Raw genomic sequence first — 6576 nt, 5'->3', positions numbered from 1 at the left:
CTCCAGGAGCAGATGGGGACGCTGAGGTCAGGTTCCCCTCTGGTAAGGCGTCACCCCCCAGCTCTCCCTCAGGCCCTGGGAGTCTTGTCCTTGAGCACCAGGATTTTGGGGAGCAACACCGCAGGGGCTTCTGATGCCTAGTCCACTGAGGTGGTCAGTGGTGCCTGCAGGTGGGCGGGCCCCCGAGGAGCAGGGGCATCCCTTGCCCTAGCATGGCCCCTCTCACAGTGTGCCCTTTCCACAGGCCTGTGTGTGGGCTCCAACCTCAGAACCTGGGTTCTTGCTAGCAGTAGGCCCCGTCCCAGTTCAGCATCACTGGTGAATCGACCACTGTGCTAGGCAGAAGGAGGGAAAGCTCAGGACGTGGGAGGAGAGCCTGACCGTGACAGAAAGGGTGGGGAGGGCCACATCCATTGGAGGGATCCAGGTTGGTCATCTGGAGTGGAGTGGGCAGTACTCCTCCACTCACAATGGGTGCTCAGGTGAGCTGGCGAGGGGGTGGTCTGTGCCACTGGCTACTGCTTGGCCCATCGGGCTTTGGTGCAGTCCCCTCACCCTCCCTCCACTCTAGCCTCAGCCCTGGGTGAACACTGACACTAGCCCGGGCCTTTGCCCCGTGGTTGACTAGAGCCCCATGCTGACTGGCCAAAGCCAGGAAAGCTTCTGCGATCCTCTGCTGGACCTGGGTCTCCCTCAGCCCCTGGTCCCTGCCCCACAGAACACGGTGCCGGAGGGGGGAGGCTTCTTGCCCACAAGCTGTTGTGACCACCCAGATCACAAATGTCCTCGCTCTGATTTCATCCTCAAAGTTGCTGCTCAGGCCCTGCCTAGCCTTGACTTCTCACCTCACTTCCTGGACCCCAACAGAGGGAGGCTGGGCTGGAGTGGGACCCTGGGCAGAGGCAGAAGAGTGCCATGCATGAGAAGGATAGTCACAGGTGGATGGGTGGGAGGGGGTGGAGCTTCTGGGGAGGCAGGTAGCAGTGCAGGTGACAAGCTGGGCTATAACTGTGAGGTGTTTGTGGGTTCCCCTGCTTTGGGCCCACTCAGGAGCCATGGGCAGCCGGAACTAGAACAGAGTGGACAGACCTCCATGCTGCAGAGGCCTGGGCTGACCCCAGACCCAGAACTGCTGATCCCCATGCGGCCATGCCTGTCCTGCTAGGTAAAGAGGATGGCCAGCCAATCCTGAAGCCCAAGCCACACCCCCAGCCACCCTGGAGGTATAAAGGTACCTGCCCACAGCTCATGCCTTGAGAACTCACACCTGTCCCAGACGGCCCACACCAGGACAAGCACACACATCCTCTACTCCTGACAGCCCAGTTACACTTGCCAGTACCTCAGGACAGCTGCTGGCCACTGGGCCCAGGAGAGACACCTGCCAGGTGGAGCCGAGGCCAAGCCAGGACTGGAGGAGAGGGAGCAAACAGTATTGGAGCTGGGGAGCCCAGAGGCTCAGCACCCCTCTGTGGTCGGTGGAGAGGATCATGCCCAGGAGCTGCTGACCCCCCGCTGCCAGGTAAGGCTGCTCAGCCTGCCCTCACCCTTCACCTGAATAGGCCCAGGGCGGAGCGCCTCTGTGAGGGTGGGGCCTGGTGCCAAGGAGCAGGTTCTGTGGGAGAAAGGTGGGGGAGGGCGTCCCGAGGTCCTCCCAGGCTCTCCAGGGCCACAGCTGTCCCTGAGATGTGGTGACTTCACATGCCAGGATCCTGGGGCCCTCGTGACATCACGGTGATGTCAGGTGACTCACAGGATCACAGTGACAATTAGCAATACCTGCACCATCCACCTGCCCCCAGGACTGGCCAGTAAGCCTAGATCAGGGCCAGGAAGGCAAGGGGCCACCTCTAGTGAGGCCTCCAGGGCTCCATGGGTCCTGGGACCAGAGCCTTTGAGATGAAAGGCATTGTCACTTGCCTGTCCTCTAGGCAGGACCCTGTGGCTGGGGAGGGGCAGCAGGCAGGGCAGGGCAGGTGTCTGGTCAGCGGGGTCTTCTGAGCCCATCAGGGAAGTAGAAATGGCCATGGAAGAGAAGGCCCTGGACCCTTCAACATCCTGCTTCCTCTTCAAAGGGCAGCCATGACCTGACATTCAAGGGCACAGAGTGGATGGCTGAAGCCTGCTTCACCCTAGCCGGGGGGGTCATTGGCACAAGACCCTGGTCACCAGCCAGACAAGTGGGCCCCAAAGTGTCCAGGGTGGAGCTGGGAAAGCCCTCCCTTGGGATTTCACTCAGGCCTTCCCAGTCTCCCACCATCACAGGGCTCCGCTGCCCTCAGACTCAGAGACCCCCCACTCTACTTGGCCACTTACAACTCCAGCACGTGCCGACCAGCCCAGGCACCCACTGCATGTAGTTTCACATCACTTCAGCCGCCCAGAGGCAGCCCACAAGCCCAGGGCCCCCATCCTGCAGGCTCCGGGTTGAGTCAACCTGGTTGAGCTGCCCACCCTCAAGCTGCCTTTCCCACAGTGCCTGTACCCCAAAAGATGGGATGTTGCAGGAGCCATCACAGACCACTGCCATCAGAAGTAGAGGCAGGGGCAGAAGGTGTCCACTGAGCCATGAGATGCACCCCAGCACCCTCTGGGCCATCTAGGCCTGGGGCCCACTGGACACCCAGCCCTGGGACAAGTAGGGGAGGGTAGGTGATAGCTTGGGTGAAGGAGCTCCAGGGACACAGAAACTTCAGAGGTACCCCCAAGTGGACAGTGTGTTCCCTGGAATCTGGGGGCTGATGCTGGACAAGACTGACCTCATAGGATGGGCAGGAGACACTCACAGCAGCCTCTGTTCCGCAGCCCAGCACCATGTCAACAGGCCAGCAGGTATGGCACACGGTAGTACCACCCCACTGCCGGAGCAGCCCCACAGTCTCGACACCCAGGTCACCCGGCACCCCTGGTTCAGAGAAGGTGGCCTCCCCACTGGAGTGCTCCATCTGCTTCTCAGGTTATGACATCTTCGAGACACCAAAGGAACTGTCCTGCACCCATGTCTTCTGCCTGGAGTGCCTGGCCCAGCTAGCGGCCGCCTAACCCACAGGCTCTGGCAGTGAGGCTGTGCCTTGCCCATTCTGCCGGAAGCCCACAGCTGTGCCAGCTGCTGGGGCCCCTGCACTGCGTACCAGCCGCCAGCTGCAGGCCAAGATGCCCGCACACCTGCAACGAGAGGAGCCAGTGTGGCTAGAGGGCACCATGCTGTGCTGCTGCCCACTGCCTGCCACACCTGGCCGTGAGGCACCCAGCTTTGTGTGTGTGGATGTGGGCCTGAGCAAGCCTGCTGAACCTACCCCACCTGCGCCTGTCCCAGACCTGGCCCCACGCCGGAGCCGCCTGGCCCGCTGCTGGGCACGCTGCAGGGACTGGCGGCGCTTGGTCTCTGTCCAGCTGATGGTGCTGTTCTGCATGGTGCTCTGGCCCGTGCAGTGCACGCTCAAGACTGGGAACCTGCGCTGCCTCCCCCGGCCACCTACTGCCTCCAGCACTGCTGCCGCTGCCTTCTCCCTTGAGCCCCTGGCTAGCAACTAGGGTCACCAGCCTATGGCCAGGCCTCTGACCTGCTGGGGTCAGGAGCATAGCAGCTACTGGAAATTTATCCCCTAGGGCCCCACTGAGGGTCCTTATGAGATGGACAAAGGGTGCCCAAAATCTCTAAGAATGATTAGCTCCTACAGGCCCTAGAAGCTATCCCTTCCCCTGTCACACAGTGGTGGAAGGGACCCAGGAGGTGCTGGCCAGACCCCTGTCCTCCTCCACACACTGCAATGCATGGACGGCTTACTGTCTTTGAGGCCATTTCACCAGGGCTCTCTCTAGGCAGGGCTGGCCCCTTCTGTTGGAGGGATCAGAGAGCAGAGGCAGGGCAGGCCCTCTGCCCAGGCCACTGCAGAAACTGCCCAGATGCCCTTCTATGCTTGCAAATAGTACATTTTAAAATAAAATATTTTATATCCATGTTTGGTAAAATGGTCTCACTCTGTGTCCCTGCCGCCACTCAGTCCCCACCCCTCCAGAAAGCCCCCTGTTCCACCCAGCCTAGCCTCTGTCCAGGTTCCCCATTGGATCATGGGTGGGACCAAGGACTAGGGGGCCAGCTCCAGTACCATGAGGTTCCCCTAGGGAAACAGGGAAAGTCCCAGGGCACCCCAGCAGGTTGGAGCCTCAGCCTGGCCCAGCACCCAGTGGCTCTAAGGGGGCTTCTCTTCCCCATCTCCCACCATGGCCATCCCTGCCTACCCCCAGGAAGTTGTGAACCCCCAGCCCCACCAGGAGAGCTGTTTAGGGAACCACGGGACCCAAGACCCCTGTGGAAACCAAGGCCCAAGGGTCCCTGAAGCAGAGGTGGTGACAAGCAGTGGTGGCCTGATGATCTAGACCTTGGGTCCCTCTGGGAGACCTCAGCCCTCCTGAGCTAGCCCACCTGCCGAGCAAGTGCATGCAGCTTTGTGGGCTGGGCCTCCTGCCCACCCCACCCCACCCAGGTTCTGCCATGGCCCCAGGAATCCTGTACCACAAGGTAAGTGAGACCAGGAAGGCCCAGACCTGCCCCGAGGCCCAGATACTTCCTGCTCCTACCAGCAGGGCCTCTGACAAGGCAGAGAGAGAGAGCAGAGAGAGTCCCTGTAGAATCTGGGTCCAGTCCTAGGGACCACATACACCCCTGGCCCAGGATTAGGGGGGCCAGGGATCAGCCTAAAAACAGAACTAAAACCAGCTTTACTAGAGACCCCCTGATGCCACAGGTAGCTGTGAGAAGGAAGGGTGCCTCCATGGACACAGGCAGGGGTGTCACACCCTGTCACACACAGTCACGCATATGTGGAGTCACCTCACCACCAGCAGGGCCAGGCACGTGAGAATGCACACACGGTCACATGAGCATCTCTACAGGCTCTCATTCCACAGGCCTTATTGCACAGGCATGGTGGTGAGGAGGCCAGGCCTGCTGCCCTGAGATGGGCAGGGCACACATGTCAGCAGGATACTAATACCGATGGCTGCAGTCATGTCAGGCACGGACTGTCCCTGTTGCTCACTTCACATACAGGCCAACATGGAGTGGCTGGACTTGAGGCACATTCAGGTTCACATGTGGTCACTGTCAGCTCTGCAGTCCTCACAAGGCAAGGACACTGGATCTCAAGACTGTTCTCCTACCAGTCGGGTCCAGGTCTGGCACGCAAGTCTCAGAGGTGGACTCCAGGCCCCCGCCACTCCACACCTTAACACCTCAGGCCCTGAAGCCGCCCTCTGAGGAGCCAACAGCTTCTAAGGGCTCCAGCCCTACCCCAGGGCACAGACAGGACAGCGCGGGTGGAGGGTGGCAGAGGCCCCTTGGCCCCCAGGCTCTGCGGGCGGAGAAGCAGGTCAGCTGGCTCCCAGGAGATCCCACCCAAAACGGGTGGGATTCGCCTGCACCCCGACCGCCAGCCAACTCACGCCACGGGCGACCGGGACTGCGCAGGTCGGGGACTGCGGCAGAGCTTCCAGTCCTCCGCTAGGACTCGCGCTCCGCTGGGGCCCACGCAGTCCCGCCCCACCCTCACCTGCTCGCGCAAGCGCAGCTGCTCGCCTCGGATGTAGCGCTGTCGCGGTAGGTACACGAACTTGCACTGCGCTCGGTTTGCACCATCCGCAAGCGCTGCTGCCGCACCAGCTGGTTCGTCCAGCCCTAGGGACAACGGCGTTCAGGGCAGCTGGCAAGCAGAGGAGGCTGGAGGGGTCAGCAGAGAAGGGGGCAGGTCGTAGGGTGGACTCTGGGTGGGGCTAACGGAGAGGGCAAGGCCGGAGGGGCGAGGCCCGTGGGAGGGCGGGGCCATCAGGTCAGGAGTAGGGAGAATGGAGCCTGGGGGAGGGGCAGCGGGAGAGGGTGTGGCTTCTATGGGGCGTGGCCTCCGGGAGGGGAGGGCCCGGAACTGCTCACCAAATTTGCGGATGAGGTCCCGCAGAAAGTCAAACACAATGATGGTGCCCTTGCGTCTGATGCCCACGCTGGGGTCAAACCAGGCGACCTCTTATTGAATTCAAGGAGCGAAGCCCTGGTCCCATCCTTACCAGAAGGCCTGGTCCACAGGTCTAGTCTCCTATTGCTCCCTGCAGTCCCACCCCTGGTAGCACCTGCAATGCACCACTATGAGCCCAGCGCCTGGCAGGGTTCACCTCATCCAGGTCAAGTCCTGAAAGTGCTTCGTTGTGCGCGGTGGCTCCTCCTGGGTAGGGCAGGTCTGGTTTGGAGAATGTGAGCCGCAGCTCCCAGGTAGGGCCACCGGAGTGAGAGTGTCCTGTTAGGACCCCTCGGTGGGAGGGGCAAAGGGGGTGAGCTGGGAGAAGGTGGAGGGGCTGGGGACAGGCCAAGGCCAAGCAGGAGGGGAGGAAGGAAAGGAAAATGGGGGTGGAACAGAAAGGGAAGGAAAGAAGGAGGTGGCCGGGCAGGAGTGGGGACAGGAAGTTTTGTTTAGGCAGAGCCAGCCTCCTGCCTGAGGAATTCGGAGGACCGTCCCACAAAGAGGTGGTTGGTCAGATCAGAGCCCTGTGCTGCTGGGAAGGGGGAAGGATCTGTGCCTGGGGCAG

General features: G+C 61.4%; 1 pseudogene; it reads left to right on the top strand.

Annotated features, from left to right (window-relative positions):
- The first annotated feature begins 1321 nt into the window (after positions 1-1321).
- Positions 1322-3534, top strand: LOC143388444 (RING finger protein 223 pseudogene; annotated as a pseudogene).
- The last annotated feature ends 3042 nt before the right edge of the window (positions 3535-6576 follow it).

Source organism: Callospermophilus lateralis, chromosome 11 (genome assembly GCF_048772815.1).
Source record: "Callospermophilus lateralis isolate mCalLat2 chromosome 11, mCalLat2.hap1, whole genome shotgun sequence".
Classification (NCBI taxonomy): Eukaryota; Metazoa; Chordata; class Mammalia; order Rodentia; family Sciuridae; genus Callospermophilus; species Callospermophilus lateralis.
The sequence above is the reverse complement of the archived record's forward strand: the minus strand, read 5'-3'. Positions and strand labels throughout refer to the sequence as shown.